Source organism: Ptychodera flava, chromosome 1 (genome assembly GCF_041260155.1).
Source record: "Ptychodera flava strain L36383 chromosome 1, AS_Pfla_20210202, whole genome shotgun sequence".
Taxonomy (NCBI): domain Eukaryota; kingdom Metazoa; phylum Hemichordata; class Enteropneusta; family Ptychoderidae; genus Ptychodera; species Ptychodera flava.
Genome location: NC_091928.1, coordinates 5,992,017 through 6,010,115, shown reverse-complemented (window position 1 = coordinate 6,010,115; position 18,099 = coordinate 5,992,017). Strand labels below are relative to the sequence as shown.

The following is an 18,099-nucleotide window of genomic DNA, read 5'->3' as shown; positions in this document are numbered from 1 at the left end:
CTTCCTTGTGTAGGAGTGTAATTTGATCTTCCATCCATTGTAATATATTGAACATAGTGTCTCTCTCTCTCTCTCTCTCTCTCTGCTGAATTTCTTTTTCTTTTACTGTTTACATCTAGTTTATGCTTGTTTAAGTGTTGTCAACTATTTACAAATTTATTAATAACAAACAATTTGTACAATTTTATAACTAATAAAGCCTTTTGACCCTGTGGCACCCCCTATGTATAGGGAGTCTGAACGAATACGTGCGACCAGTGGTTCAGAAACTAGACTGATTACGAGAAAGAGAGCGCAGGCGCAGTGGAGTCCCGGCACTTCCTCGGAGTGCCTTTGAGGTAATTGTTCGAGAAGCGAAACGGTAACGTTCCTGTACTCAAATTCACCATAGCAACATGGTACGGAGCTTTAACAAGGAAAACAACAACAAGTATTTTTTAACTACTATAAATGCATCAACTTAAACAAGTGGGGTATTAACACTTTCGATTACCTTGGATTCGAACAACACTACTGATTACGGAGCCTCTAACTTCTTCGTTGCAAATACAGTGTCTGCAACACCCCGTTCACTTGCTAAGTACCTTCTATATATTTAATCACGACCATTATATCGTTCGATTGACGTCACTTCAATCCCTGGTCAACGTCCGTAATGTCCCCACATCACTTGTGAAGCCGATTTACAATTTTTTGTGAATATGAAGAATTGTCGGACTGACAAAGGAAAGAGCGTCACGGCGGCGAGCTTGCTTGCAGGTCACGGTAATTCAAAAGTGTCGCCTCAAATATATATTCGACAAGCACATGTGTACGAGCCATACGACGTGTCTAAGAGTTTTGTGCTTGTACCAATCCATTGAAGTTGTCACAAAAAAGGCTAGGTCATGCATGCAGCAAGCAAAGGCATTGACGTGAAAGATATTTGCAAACAGTTCCTTTACATACTGGCGGGCAGTGTTGCCTTGTATGACATGGGAGGTCGGGAGCGTAATTTTCCCTTATCGTCGGCCGGGGACATTCTTTTTCCTGCACAGCGGTCGATTGTGAGGAGTCCCAGCGGGCGGACCTAGAGTTCGATTTTGCCGTGTGTTGATGGCGAACCAATGTATGGCAAAACTGTGTGATGGGGCGAGTGAAGTTCAGAGGTTGGTAGCTATTTTTGGGGCAGGGGACAGCAGGGAGTCATCTTCACTGAAGGTCCCTTGTCCAGGCAGCGTGATCAGTGCTCCCCGAAATCACTCAATTAGTGGGAGACTCTAGTCGAATTAACGACCCGTGCGAGCAGACGATGGTAATTGGGAGCTTATACGGTGTAAAAATGTCTGTATAAAAGTGTCTGTATGTAATATGTATGTCTGTCTGTGTGTCTGTCTTTCTGTTTTTATGTATATATGTATGTATGTATTTTTCATTTAATTATCCATGGTTTTGTGGAGTGACAGTGAATTAGCACAATGTTACTTGTTACTTGTAAACATATTTTTATAATTGCTGTAAAAGATAGATCAGAAAATTTGCCATAATATGATGCAGGGTTATGTGCTCTGCGTCTCGAAAATGGAAGATTTATGTTAAATCATACTCTTGCCAAATCAAGAATAAAAGTCATATCCCGACCCTTGAATTTCAAAGTGGTGGTCATCCCTTTTTTATTCGATGAGGAAAATTAGATTTTCGGTTTTCTCAAAAACGTGACTATGAAAATTTCATTTTCCAAGAGCTTCAAAGTGAGCCCACGGCCACATAAGCGGTAGCCAAGAAAAGTATTGTGAAAACTTGGGTCAGAATACCAGTCCCGAAGGCCCATTCTGCCATATATGCCTGAGTGGAGTTGAGAAAAATCTGCAACCCCTCACATTTTGCTCGTTACAATGGAAGAGAATCATTAACAATATGCTATTTTCGGCAAAATGCGAGTTGATCCAAGAAAACGAAATTTCTTTGCATAGGTAGAAAATCAAATTGAGTACTTTCGATTGCATATTTTACATATATATGTAAACCTGGTCAAACAAACGGTTTAAGAAGCCGGATATTTGGTGCTTGCAGTGCACTCTAAGTCCGTTAAATGCATAATTCAGTGTCTTGTATACGTGGTTTGCTTTAACGTCATACCTTTGGGAAGCTTTTGGCGACGAATCCACAGTGCTTCCGCTTTTTCTACGTCAGATATTTGAAGAGATATGTTGAAAGTTTGTCGGCAAATCAGAATAAACATCGCGACGATTGTTCGAATTCGTCGGAAAATGTCAGAGGTAGACCGAGGCACTTGGAGTATCGCGTCGAATCCGTGAAGGACAGAGTGTATAGATATTTGATATCGTGGTCGTTTAGTTATGGGTCGGTCACTGATCAGAAAAGACAGAATCACCCTATCCTTACGGGTCTCTGTTTTTATAACGTAAAAAATTCCTATTGATATTTTATAGTTTAGTTTCACTTAGTCTGCCATTTTTGTAAAGTGTTTGTCGTGTGCTTTAAACTTTTGATAGGGGGTCTCGTTTCGTTCTTATGTCGTGATATTGACATTGTCGTCCCTCTCACTGGATGCGACATCCCCGTTGGCAAGATCAGATCGTATCATGAATTAATTGCAGTTCTCATTCCATTAAATAGCGCATTAAACTCAGCAGGAAGTGTATTACGCATGCGTAACTCCATTTGCTTCGTCGCACCCACCTCCATACCTCCGGGCACGCGTTTTCTCTAGCATTTCACGCGACCTAAACTGCAAGTATAGCGTAATTTACAATGCAAATCGACACTTTCTTAAGTTCACTTTCAACAACCAGAACGATGGTCGGTATTTCATCAACGGAACGCATATTTGTAAGACTGTAGTCCGGGGACTGTAGTTACGGTTGGCACATGGCTAGCTGTCCTGTCACCTGCCACTCACTTTCCCAACGTTGCATGTCTAACCTTCCCGACGTCCCTTTTTGGAAATCACGTGAGACAGTGAAACCTTTGCACCCGGACGGCGAAATAATGCGATAAAAAAATTCCGGAATACCCGACAATGACAACAATGTAAATTTTACATCAATTGATACCAAGGCCGAGTCCGAAGTAACTTTGAATCTTTGAATAGTTGCTGAAATTTTGAAAGCAGGACATTATTTTTAACAAATGAGAGACTTCCCTGTAGTGTAAGCACGATTTTTCAGTACTGTGTGCTTCTCGCTTTTTTTCTCACTTCATACACAGTCCCTCGTGGGCTATTCAGCTATGGGACTATTCGCCGCATAGACGAGTGTACAGAAGCGAGTTTCTCACTTCTGTACACTCGTCTATGGGGCGAATAGTCCCAGAGCTGAATAGCCCACGAGGGACTGTGCTTCATATCAACTCCCGAAAGTTTTGCTCGAAGTTTAGCCCGGAGAAGCTTGTTATGCAACGGTTCCACTGTTGATAGCCAAACCTTGCAGATTGTGTTTGGGCACGATTCCAAGCCACTATGTTTGCACGCAAAGCCCACTTCACTCTCTCCCCGCTTTGAAAAGATAACCTAAAGAAGTGAAACATGAACAAAAAGTCACTCTGACTGTATCCACTAGACTTCTAGGTAAACTTGTAAGTCATAGAAGTTAACGTAAGTCGCTCGGTTGACTCACTCGCACTGCTGGCGTTTTCAAATTGACGTTTGACACGCCACGGACGGAAAATAATCAGCCGTATGAATCAGACAACAATTCCTCAATTATTTCAATGCAGACTTAGGTTTACTTCATTTGTAAAACGCTGCTAGCTTCTTTCACTACGGAGCACGAACCAGTGGTTTTACTCGTATGCAATAATTAGTAATATAAACGGGGCTACGTGCCCACGAAATGTCACGACCCCAGCCAGCAATTAAGCAGGTCCCTCAAGATTGTACACTTTTGTTATCGGCAAGCGATTACCATATTATTTTTGATAAACACGCGCTTCCGTGGCGCGTTTTAAGATCCAATCGTTGCAGTTTCGCACGATTAAAGAAAAACATACGTAGATGCAAAGTACGTGGGCATAGAAATGAATAAGGAAATACCTCTTATACACCGTGGAAAACCGTTAACCACAAATCACTCTAAAATACCTGATTTCTCTGCCTTTTGTCTTATTTTTATTTCAATGCAAAAGTATTGAAGTGGATATTTGGATTTATTATAGGTCAAAATGACATGGTGACTCCCTGAAACGTTTTGCGGGAAACTTGACATTCTGCTGCGGAATACTTGGCGGGAAGTGAAATCTCGATCATACATATGTCAGGCGATAAATAGGCAACATCGGTCTACTCAAAATTTTAGGGCCCTTCTTCAACGAATGGTCTTTAATACGGTTGAGTGATTATTACTCGCGACATTACATAGTGACGCAAGTCAACTCTTGAAGTCTTACAAGACTGCATTTACTGATTTGAACTGAGAACATTTACATCTTCGCGTGAAGTGCGTTCTTCCAGATATTAGCAGTATTTCCTAGCTCCAATTTTGGTGCTCAAGGTAAAATAAGCTCCATACATCTCAAGTGAGATCGTTACATCACGGTAGCTGCAAACGACAGCAAGTTCACAAGCTCTACCCAGTATAAATACAAAGATTCAGCCTTTGATATTCATTGTTTTCTTCGCTATCCAGATTTCTGAAGAAGATGTAATAAGCAAAAGAAATGAGATTTTGGAAATCTGATGCATTTCATTTTTATTCCATTATTCCATTCACATTTTTAACTTCCCATATACATCGACTACGTGCATATTACTGACAAAGTACATATTTGTTTCTTTTCTAAGAAATCCGCCGTCTGGTCGCCCCTGTCTCTCTGTCTGCCAAATTGTCTGTCTTTCTATGACCGACTCCTCTTTCTACTTCCCTCTCTACCACTCCCCCCCTCTCTCTCTCTCTCTCTCTCTCTCTCTCTCTCTCTCTCTCTCTCTCTCTCTCTCTCTCTCTCTCTGAAACAGACATTTATACATGTGAATAGCAATTTTCTATGACGCACTACTTTGTTCATGACGTCACCACATGCAGACACCAATCCTGGATGAAATCGATTTTTCCCTGATCACGTGATCCGAGATGCGAACTCTGGTACTAGCGGTGAGCGCACAACACAAGTTTTAATTAACTTGAGTGTCGGTGATAAGCGCTGGGGCACTGCAGACATTTGGTTGCATAAATTAAACGCATTCTCTCTGCCGTCTACCTGCTGTCCGATTCTGTCACCGTGCAACGTGGACATCTATGAAACCGTTGGTAGGTTTATGCTCTGCACCGGAGCTCTCGTCCTGACGCCCGTGACCCGTCACCGTATTCAAGGTAAGTTACTCAATGTACCGACATCTTGTAAGGCACGTTTCACACACTTTAACCAGTCCTGACCAGTTTCGTTGAAACGCAATTTATATCAAATTAAATTGAAGAGAAAAAACAGATATTTGCCGCGATAACCACGTAGTGTATCGCTCGTTCACGCTTGCACGCTGCAGATGAATTGCACAGATAATACCGAAAACGGCCCGTTATCTCGGAAACCATGTTTGAACGTTACTGTGATTGTTCATTGGATTGCTGAAACATTAACGCACCTATCAGGAAATTTTGACTGAGAAAAAATACAACGGAAAAGTCAGACCGCCCTTCATGTAATTGCCATTTTAAGATATTTCAAACGAAAAGTTAATGGCTGAATTGTCTTAAAGACGTTTTACTTTCGTAAGATGTTAGACGCACCTTAGTTTATGCATAACTACAGTCAAGCGATAGCATACCACATGTTTGAAAATACAAACAGACGAATGACAGGAATTAGCAACATTGAAATTCATCTAAAATTCAACTTAAAATTTGAAATATACACCGAACACTAATTGCACGAATACTGCATATACGCTGCACAATTTATCTGATATTAGATTCCCTTGAGCGACTGTTTGTCTTAAATCCCCTCAACTTTTACATTCATAATCGTCCCTACGATGCGATAGTTTGTTCCACTCTACAAAGTCAAGATCAGTAGCATACGTTTTAAACGCTCAGATTGGCATTTTCTGCACGATAATTACCTTATTTCAACTAATTACAAATCGCAAGTTAAAGCAATCGTGGGACAATAGTTGCAGATGGTGTTTGTTTCATTTTTGATATTCCTCTGAACATCTAAATAAATTTAAAGTGGCAGTAGTTGCAATTTCTGATGATTGTATTCACTATTTTAGTTTTTGTATGTCAAGCACAAGTTCTTGCTCTACTTCCAAAAGCATACTGAAACGTCCGTCTGTCAATATAGCGTTTGAAGGTTGCACTGTTATTGTTTACATATGATTTCTAGTCAGCACTAGAATATACTTGTGAAAATAACGATACCGTCTACACATGTACAGACTAAGTTGACAAGCTGAATACTAGTTATCTCAATATGCTTTGGGGAGTGGAACTAGAGACTGCTGTTGACATTAAAACAGAAATAGTGAAAAAAAACATCAAAAGTTATAGCTGCTAACCCTTTATAGTCAGGTGGCTTAACAAAAATATCGTTACACGGATGACAAAAGTGCCAAATTTGCTAGAGATGTTAGCATATATGTGTAGATCAATATTAGCTATTGCTCCAAAATTTTGGCCACCGGAAAGGCTCGATGACGTCATAAATTCAAAATGGCCGCCATTATAACGCTTAAAAATGGTAAAATACGTCTAATTCAGGCAGTTTACAATATTTTTCGGATAAACTGACACAAAAATCCCAAATTACAAATATAATATAAAATTGATGCAAATCAATTATTATGATGACGTCATAAAGCCAAAATGGCTGACCAAATTCAAAATATCCCCATATTATCGTCTGTTAAAGTTCAAATACTGTTAATTAAGCCTGTTTCCAGCATTTTATCACCTGTACTGAAATTAACACCCAAAATTATTGACAAAATATATAATTTATACAAATTCATTATTTTGATGACATCATAAACCAAAATGGCGACCGAAATTACAAAATGACCTATTATGAAGTTCACTGTGCTCAGTACAATAGCCAATTTACGTGACAAAATAATAGTTTAAAAGTAATCTACAATTTGTCTTGATAATCCATAAACTCAAAATAAATGATGAATGTACTAAAACTTAGCCAAGAAGCTCAACACAAATTACAAACTATTATGAAATTATTTATTTTAACAATGACCTCTGTCTGAAAAACTGTACCAATATAAGGAGATAAAGGCATCTTTACCTATCGGTTCTACCTTTGAAAGTGTTACGTCATAGTGAGTAGATCAATAGTGATGTGATTTCATGATAATGAAAAACATGGCGAGAAACCGGTGAATAAATCGGGCCTTGACCCTGGTCATGTGACCTTGGTCCCTGAAAAAAAGGTTGACCTTGACCCTGGTCATGTGACCTTGGTCCCTGAAAAAAGGTTTTATGTTTGTGATTTTGGTCTTTTGCTTCCTTTGTTTCAGAAGCCTTTTTCGTTTGAATTTTCTTGGATATTTATGTCTCGATGTGTGGTGACATTGTTTTGTGCTACAGTAGTTCTCTTTTTGGAGGATGTGCCGGCCTGAAAAAGACAGTTTGGTCAGGGTTTATGAACAAAAAGAAGACTATTTTTTGCCTTTTGAATCTAGCTTAGCTTACTTTATTGCAGCTTTCGTGAATTTTATGAAAAGCGTCTTTGCCTTTCGTTGTTCACTTACCAGACTGGTTAGGAATTCAAAGATGAAGGAAATTGTAAAAACCGTGACCAGACGAGTTTGCTGTTTGAAAAGCCAAAACATAAAAACATAAAAAAACACGAGGAAGAACATAAGCGGAAATGGAAGGTTAAACAAAGATAACAACTCAAAAAGATTCTCAGATTCATCAACAATCTTGCAAATCAAACCTTAATCAAAGCATTAAGTAAAGGCTTGAAATTTATTCCCACTCTGGAGTGTCTATACAGAAAAATTGTCGTATGAGATTTCAACAAATTTATTCGCATCATGAGATTATGCGATATCATGAGAAACAATCAATCAATCAATCAGACATCTGTTCTAAGATAAGTCCATGTTCGACACTAGTAACCGCGGAAAACCCAAAAATTGCAAAACTGTCTCGAAGCAACTTAGATCGATAAAGGAAATTCCATTCGCAACCCACATCAGAATAAACATGACTCTGGCAGAAAAGACTGCCCTGAACAATCTGTCTAAAAACAAACAAATCTCAATAAAACAAATCAATAAAGGATGAGGCATAGCAATTGTGAATAAGATAAATGACATTAAAGAAAGTTATAGACAGCTGCGAATTGAAAAATGTTCACTAATACACTTGGCGACATTGACTATACAGTGGATATTGTATACGAAATCATTTATCTGCGACAAGAAGATCATTAACGAGGTGATTTACAGTTTCCCCATTTCCATAAGTAGAATAATTTGTACACCACGATGGTACACAAAACCAAAGCAGAAGAATTTGAAACAATCATCACCCAACATCTCAATAGAAATGGCAGCTCGAGCCCAATAAAACAAATGTCGGAATTTCTAGACCTTGTCATAAAACCAATCGTCCAAAACGCCTTATAAATGCCAGGGACACAAAAAACTTTATTCTTTATTTAGAACCAATTAAAAAAATAAGCAAACTCTATTCTGGTAACATTAGACGTGGTATCAATGTAAAAACATGCCAAAAATGAAGCCATTAATACAGCGATCGTAGCGTTGGACTCTGAAACAGTACTGCCAACTGGTATGATACCAAAAACCCACCATGAATGTACTTGAAAGCCTTACTGTCGATCATTGTGAAACGTAACATATTTAATTCAACTGAGAAAAATACAGACGAATCTATGGATGCAGTATGGGCTTACCAGAAATATCTGATATCACATACCATGAAACGGAGAAAGTTATATTAAATCCAAAATCCGGTCAAATATTCGTATGGAAATTTAAAAGGTGACATGTTCATGGTTTAAACAGGAATCGAACATCAACTTCTAACATTCAGAACATTTGTCGAGGAGTGCAACACCCTGTACTCTACGTTCAACTTGGGAATTCATAATTGAACATTCTATCGACAAAATCTCATACTTTGACGCAATCGAGAGAGATGGCTCGATTTTAAAACCCACACAAAACCATATTACGATATTATCTGCCACCGACTTTCAAATGCTTCATTGAAGGTGAATTACTTAGATGTACATACAACAACAATATGAACTTCATAAAAAGGTCAATTTCTCAACGCAAAATCTTCAACTAAGAGATTACAAAAAGAAAGACATAGCTTGTATAAAAAAGAATGTAACAAAACGTCAGCCATCCTTCATCAACAAAAGTAATCGAAATGACGTAACAAAATACTTGTCAGCACAACCTCATCAAAACCAGCCTAATCAAACAATGTGATAAGAATCTTGAATATTATGAAGGGCGATTAAACACTGGCTATGGCTTTCCAGAAAACCTATAATAACGTATAAAAGGAAGAAAAACATACAATATATTCTCCTTCAAGAAAAATTCAAACACAAGGAGAGTACAAATGAACGGTCTGAGCAACAATTCACGTAAAAATCTGACCAAAACATAATAATGTTAGCATCTCTCTTTGATGAACAATGGCTACCATTAAAATGAGCATGTGGGAATACAAAACCATTCAAGTGACTGAAGAAGGGATACCACTTTGGCCCGAAACGAGGCTAGGAGCAATAATCAACATAAAACCTTATTTCCGGGACCAAGGTCACATTACGAGGGTCAAAGCACTATCGATCCACTGGTTTCTCACCATTTTCCTTATCACCAAACCACATTGATCCACTCACTATACCGTATCACAAGCAAAGGTAGAACCAGTGTGTAAAGTTGCCTTCACTTCCTTTATATCGATTCGATTTTTCAAACACAAACCATTTTTAATAATCAATAATCTCATAAGAGTTTTTTACTTGTGTTGAACTTATTGGCTAAGTTTTGATACATTTATCTTTTATTTTAAGTTTATGGAATATTAATACAAATTGTACATTACTTTTATACCATCATTTTGTCACGTAAATGGGCTATTGTACCAAGCATAGTAAACTTCATAATCGTCCATTTTGTAACTTTCGGTTGCCATTTTGGTTTTATGACGTCATCTTAATAATTAATTTGCATCAATTATCTGTTTTGTCTGTAATTAGGGGTGTTAATTTCAGTTCGGGTGATAAAATGCTGAAAACAGGCTTCATTAACAGTGTTTTAACATTTTTAGACAATGTTACGGCAGACACTTTGAATTTGGTCGGCCATTTTGGCTTTATGACGTCATCATAATAATTAATTTGCGTCAATTCAATGTTTTATTTATTATTGAGAATGTTTGAGTCAGTTTATTTACAAGAAAAGTGAAAACTGGCTGAATAAATTGTATTTTACCATTTTTAAGCGTTATAATGGCGGCCATTTTGAATTTATGACGTCATCGAGCCTTTCCGGTGGCCCAAATTTTTGGAGCAATAGCTAATTTTGATCTACACACATATGTGAACCTCTGTAGCAAATTTGGCACTTTTGTCATCCGTGTAACGATCTTGCTGTTTTTTGTTGCTAAGCCACCTGACAATTAGCATCTACGTTAAATGTCTTTGTCGAGCACAGAACAAAGGTTAGCTTACTGCCGTACTTGTTCCATTGCTAAATCACTACAAATTGAATCATACACACACGCGCGCGTTTCCAACGCAATCAGTGATTGTGTAGCCATTGTATCCCGGATGCGGCGACATCTCAAATAGTCATAAGAAAGTGAATTTTTTTTTTCGTTTATGGAGTAAAGTCAATCAATAATATTGTAAGGTCATTGGGGTGGCAGATGTATAAATGTTTCGCTTTCCCACTCGGAAGTGATATTAGCAAAGAAATGCCTGATATAGAAACTTTATAGGTCTCCTGGCATTTTACCGGCAATTGTCTTTATGTCCACTGTGGCATCGTCAAAGTGATGACGTCATTGCTGCTCGCCAATCTTTAGCCTTATATGTCAACATTGACGGTATCGTCCGAGAATGTATTGTTTTTGTCAAAATGAACAAAGCGTATTATTTCAAAGACACGCTATAGTCACAAATCTCCGTTGGAGATCTGCAACACGTTCAAACCGCTTTCCATTATCGATCAAATCTTTAAAGTCGTGTCTGGGGAGCTTTTACTCTCAAGTGTTAGTGAGTACGCTCAATTTGAAGCATTAGGGTAATGGGCCAGAGATTGTGATAGCGTGTCCGAAACGTTCAACACTACATTATTTCCCGCCATAATTCCACACGACAGTGACTTTTGAAAATACAACGCTTCTACTTTTTGTTGACTTTCATGGGCAGTGAAGAACAGTTTAAGACTGCCGATTGCCGCCACCACGGCAGAAAATGAAGTTTACATGTGTGAACAGAATCGAACAAACACCATTAGCACCATATCGGATGGATTCTTTGTTTACACAATGATCTCAGATGGAGGATTCTTTGCTATTTAAGCGTCGCCGCAACTTTCCTTCGAGACTCAGTGTTCCGTATTTCATGGCAATAGCTGAGTAGTCACGAAGGTTAATTGTTCAAGAAACGCGAGTACGCACGTCATATAATATTGTATAAATTCACCGCAGCTACAGAGAACGACAAAACTTGGACAAATATTAGCCCATATTGCTGAAATACTGGTGGGTGTTTTTAACTCTATTTCCACTTTGAATTCGTCGTTTAGATTGGCACAATAGACATACATGTTATTCAAGTACCTTTTCAATAAAGTACACGTGTAAAGGGCATGTTACAGTGAACCGGATATAACTATGACTTTTGACATTTGTCGGTAATTTTCGTCATCCGTCGGCATTCAAATCAGTCGTTTGTCATTCTCTCACAGCACTAGCGACGTTTTACCGTTTATGAGCGCCAAAACTGAAACTTTCATTTGCGTCTGTCTTTCAACACGGTTTTACGATGCAATGCAAGATAGCAAGTCCTATTGACCTGATATATTCTCAAAAGATTTACTTTTGCTTTTCATGATATGGAGCGATAAAGTATCTCAATGCCATACAGAGAGAGAGAGAGAGAGAGAGAGAGAGAGAGAGAGAGAGAGAGAGAGAGAGAGAGAGAGAGAGAGAGAGAGAGAGAGAGAGAGAGAGAGAGAGAGAGAGAGAGAGAGAGGGGGGGAGGGAGAGTCATACAGACAGAGACTGAAGGGAGGGGGAGGGAGGGAGAGGGATAAGGGTGGGAGAAGGGGAGGGGATGGAAGAAGGGAAAGAGAGAGAATATGAATAAGCAACGGTTAAATTTTCTCCAAACAATGTAAAAGCAAAAAATTCAGAATACCACCGCGACACTCAGGAACCTCTAAATTTGGGTTTCTTATGTGAGGTTTTTTCGTACATGTGTAATATTTTCTGCGAACGATTCACAGTTGAATTCCCGCCACGTATTTTCACCACGGATGAAGTTTTTTTACCCAGATTAATTCAAACACGATTGGTAATATTTCCCTGTTACCAGTCCGTCTTAACGAAACTTGGATTTATTGATCTCAGAGCATGGCGTGCTTGTACAAATAATCGACGAGACTTGTGATTTATCTAGCCGATGTATTTGCCGTGCTCGGGTGATTCCATAGACACTTGACCCCTCGCCAGCCAGTTTGTCGGTGGAAGAAACCAATAGTGCTACAAAAGTAAATACTAACAGTCTCTCACACATGCAAAAGGGATGTGACTGTCAGGGAAGGACGTGCAACTATTAATGATACTCTAACAGAGCTGATAAGAGGACAATCAAAGTGATATCGTAGACGTGTGTTAGCATAGAAATTTGGCACTTATCGCTTAGCTTCATAGAATAAAGAGAAAAGGAAAAATAGAAAGACAGACAGAGAGACAGACGGCGAGTCCAAAAGATAGATAGATAAATAGATAGATAATAGATAGATAGATAGATAGATAGATAGATAGATAGATAGATAGATAGATAGATAGATAGATAGATAGATAGATAGATAGATACATACATACATACATACATACATACATACATACATACATACATACATACATACATACATACATACATACATACATACATACATACATACATACATACATACATACATACATAATGGATGATAGATAAATAGATGGATAGATGGATGATAGGTAGATAAATAGACAGACGGATAGATAGCTATATAAGGAGATAGACAAAGATAAAAAAGCTAAAGCAGCAAAGAGTAGACAGCGTGTCAAATATTTCGATTTGTAATGAAATAATTATGATTATTTATTGGCAAAATTAATTCAAACTCTCTTTTATATATATATATATATATATATATATATATATATATATATATATATATATATATATATATATAGTATGAATAATCAATTGTCAGAGCTAGACGCAAGAACAGAGCAGTATAAAAGTAACGTTAAGTAATGTACACATTAATGGATTTTTAAAGTAATAAAGTCTGGCATTATTTAATGCAATAATTATGTACCTCACATGTAATGAGTGTGTGAAATCCTTGGTACGGACATTATTATATTATTCTCAATCTCAATTATTGTATCCATTTTTTTGTAATTTCAAAACAGTAAAATCTTTTGTGTTTATCTAAGAAAATTTCTAGAGCGATGAATTATCGTATACAAGTGTTTCCCCTTAAGCAGGGCAAAACCTATATAGGCCAGCGTTGTTTCATTATTGAGATGCATTCACGATTGCACGATTTCTACTGATGTACGTGACGTCACCGACACCACGTCTGTTGAGTTAGAGAGTCGGTTCGTTTGCTGATCCTTCTTTGCAATCACTCAGATTATTATTTAAACCACAGATCAGTTAGACTGCTTTAAGGTAGATCGCGGCTCGGGGGCAGATATTCGGACTCTCAAACTTTTACAATTATTTTCTGATATGCCAATTGTGGGGGTTCATTTTAAAGCTCTTGGTGTAAGAAAAATTTTCAGTGGCTTAGTTTTTCGAAATTCGAAAATTTTATTTTTCTCCATAGAGTTAACACAGGGATGGCGGCCATTTTGAATTTTAAATATCAGTAAATCTTGGGTTATTAGTTTCTCTAGTACCAAAATTTGCACGGTGACCCCCGATTTTTATTCTTGATTTAGTAAGAGAATGGCTGAAAATTGCATTAGGGACAGTTTGAGGAAAAGTTGAGTTTTTCTCTTTCGAGGCGCCTACTACCTTAATTACAAAGATTCTATAACTTACCAAATGAGAATACTTCTTTGTTGGTTATTAACAAGGGAGGATTTCATGTATTAGAATTGTCTATATTTCAACATTTTTACCTGAAAATGTTTGTCAAAGTATGACATTCTTGGCAGTATACGATATGCTCTTATCGGTAAGACAGGTATCTTTGGAGCGTAGGTCACATTTCTTTTTAAAAACTAATGTCTCCCGATCACAGAGTACCAACAGCACCACTCGATGGAGAAGTGTTCCACGTCATGGTGAGAAAATGTAACTTGCCTCGTTGCAAGTTGGTAATACGCTTTTCTCGCAAAGCTGCCAAGCTGACGTTCCTGTCTTACCCTTTCTGTCCTTCTGCCAGTCAATCGGCTTGTCTCCCTTTCGCGTGACTCGTCTTGTAAATATACCATTCGTCAATCAACTTATCTCACGTTCATTTTGCTTGTGTACTGGCGTGATTGTATTCGCGCCCGCTGTGACTATGTTGTTCACACACGGCAAGCATCTCCACTATCTCTATATTTTCCAATAAATGCCCTAAAATGGCCATGAAGCAATTTGTAGTTGTCAAACGGCAACTATATTCTTGGTAGAGTCACTTGAGTTGCCACGCTTGTAGGCATTGAGTAGGCTGATACAAATAAATGTAAAGCGATTTTAAGGTAGAACGCACCTCGGGGACAGAAATTTGGGCCTTCAAATTTTATCAATTTTCTTCTGACCTACCACTTGTGGGGGCTCATTTTGAAGCTCTTGGCAAAAGAAAAGCTTTCACCGTCTTAGTTTTTCAAAAATCGAAAATTTTATTTTACCAATAGAGTTAACACAGGGATGGCGACCATTTTGAATTTCAAATATCGAGAAATCGCAAGTTATTTGTCTCTCTAGTACCAAAGTTTGCACGGTGACCACTGATTTTTATTCTTGCTTCGATAAGAGAATGGTCGAAAGTTTCGCTGAGCAAAGTTTGAGCAAAAGTTTAAGTCTTTCACTTTCGAGGTGCATATTACCTTAAGTGTTATGTGTCACGTGGTCAGTAATCATGGGCATTAGCAATATTGGAAATATATTGACGCGGTTATATTACGTGTCTGTTTATGATATTATAGCTCCGATTTCCTGTTTTCCCAGCGAACTTTGCGGCAAAACTTGTATTGAAGTCAAATGATTGGCACCGAATGACGTCGCTACCGTTAAACATCGTCCTTAAACAAAGTTACAGGTTACTTCCCTCGGCCATGACAGCTTCAAAACTATGGAATCTATTTTGAGGATGTCTTAACGTACGAACTATGTAAGCAACAGCCTGAAGGTAATACAAAGATTGATGACGTATAGGCATAGCGTCTTCGGCTCCCTTTTATCTTTTGGTAAATATGCATTGTTAAAATTCCAGGCCTTTGTTTATCTTCACTTCACAATAGTTTTATATCAATTGGTCTGTTTGCCAGTAAAGTAGAAGCGAAAGGTCTGCATAAATGTTGAAAAAAATTAAAAATGGCTGACTCTTGTAATGAGCCGTCACTTCTGATGACGGCGGTCTTATACCGTATAAGAGACTTGCCATCACATCAGTGGAGAAGGGGAAATCTTTGCCCCGATGACCTCAAGAATTGAGACTGAGTAATTATTCCTTGGGGTTTTAATCAACTCTTGTATGTTACATTTTCTTTCGGTCTTCATATCACGCAGATTCTCTCGTCTCTGCCTTCGTTTGTCTGTCTCTGTCTATCTGTGTCTATCTATGAGAGTCTGTCTCTCTCTTCTCTGTCTCTCATTCTCTTTCCCCTCTCTGCCCCCTCTCAATTTCTTTGGACCTTTTTAGCCAATCCCGCTATTTTTAACTATTTATTTCTGCACTTGCAACGATCGAGATCATTCGATGTATACGTCACAAGCCTCATGATCACGTGACTGTGACACAGTGGTCGTGGGGATTAAAAACTGAACGTGTTGCACAAGCATGTTCATCAGCAGTGTATCTGCGCAATCTCGAAAAAACAGCGCCGCAGTGAACAGCTAAGTGCAGTGCCAAATAATTAAGTTATTGAATAAGGTAAACGTGAATTGAACATATTACAATTTTAAGACGCCGTTTGGTCGGATTTGTTCATAAATACCATTTTCTATACGAGACACCAGAGGCGACGTAGTGTGCAGTCTAATTGACCGCCAACGATGATTTATCGTTTGCAACTTTGAAGATGTCACAGTATAAGCACTTCTCAGATATATCTTACTCAAACAGAAGAGATAGGATTTAAATTCCTTTTATCATATTTTGTCAGCCGAAAATCCATGAGTTGATAATTTTAGGAATTTTAGAGAAATTTGCTGAGACAAGTCTCCGAGGGTTATTCTTCAGTTGTGTGGAAAACGTGTGAATTTCGTTTGACAAAAGGAATACTTGGTTGTTTTATCAATTAGGTCAGTAATTCTAATAATGACTAAATTAAGAATGAAGATTTGGGAATAGCAATTCTGTTGCCGTCGAATTTTCTTATGTATTTTTAATAATTATGTAAAGTATTGTCTTAATTCCTAGTTCTTTTATGTCGATGACGTGACAATCGATCGGTAGGATCGGATTAATGATTGGATTGACATTCACAAGGTGAAGGTCGCCCCCTTTAAACAGGCAGCCAGGTGTTTAGGTTTGCTCACTAGCAAGCCAATCCTATCGTCACTGGTTTCATGCATCGCAGATTTACCTCCGACACTGAATAAATTCCCAACGGGCATTGATGAACGCTTTCCCAGTCGAAGGTTGATTAATTCAGCGCTGAGAGATCGGCATTGGTCTCTCGCTGACTTCCAGACAGACAGTTAAACTACGGCTGCTTGCAATATAAGCCGACATTTAAGACTCTTGGCGACGTGTAAAAGCGACGCTGCCGGTACGTAAAATTATCCAGAAAAATATCGTTTGAACTTTTGAACCAACAGATGAAGCTACAGAAGTCAATTGAACTCACGAACGATGATGGCTTACAGAAATGTGTATGTATGTATGTATGTATGTATGTATGTATGTATGTATGTATGTATGTATGTATGTATGTATGTATGTATGTATGTATGTATGTATGTATGCAAGCATGCAGGTATGTGTTTATGTACGCCCGCAGGCACACATGTTTGTATGTTTGTTTCATTAGATATCTGCAGATTGACAGATGTGTAAGCTGATAGATGGATTGACAGGTGGATGGAGACATATATTTCTCGATTAGTCTTAAAGATCTGCCTAAGTTCAGGCTTCCTGTAAATTTACAGTCACATAAGTATTAACATTTGTTGATATTTCACTGCCTGAGTAAGTTGAAAGCATTTTTTGTGCACACACCATACAATATGCAATGTAACTGCTGGCAAGTTATTCCAAGTTATGGTTTATAGTCAGTTGTCATATACTTGACAATGTTGTGACACTGCTTCACACATTTATAAACACGTCGATAAACGATCACATCACACAAACACACACTTCTTCGTCAAACCATACATAACAGACATATGATATCTTTTCGGGAATAGAAAGAGAACCTTTTCTGATAGAACAAACATTATAGAAGAAGCATAAAATTACAGCTTACAGAACCCTAATTGATCTGTAAATTTCTACGTATTTATAGTTCTATCGGTAAATAAATTATTGTCGGGATGAACACAAATATTTTATTTATACACTTTCACAAATCTTAACTGAAGGATTGCGGCAAAAACCTCACCCGATATGTAACTGTTATCCTAGTTAATACTTCAGGCGTAAGTCTTACTTAATAAATATGTTCGGAGTATTATATTCTTGTAGCCTTGCAGTGTAGTGAACCCTTG

General features: G+C 38.1%; 1 long non-coding RNA gene across 1 annotated transcript in view; it reads left to right on the top strand.

Annotated features, from left to right (window-relative positions):
- Positions 1-5,118: 5,118 nt before the first annotated feature.
- The window catches only part of LOC139125179 (uncharacterized), a 33,939-nt gene continuing 20,958 nt past the window's right edge, over positions 5,119-18,099 (top strand). Inside the window, exon 1 of the long non-coding RNA XR_011550158.1 lies at positions 5,119-5,306. This is a non-coding gene — a long non-coding RNA (uncharacterized lncRNA). The remainder of the gene's footprint in view (positions 5,307-18,099) is intronic.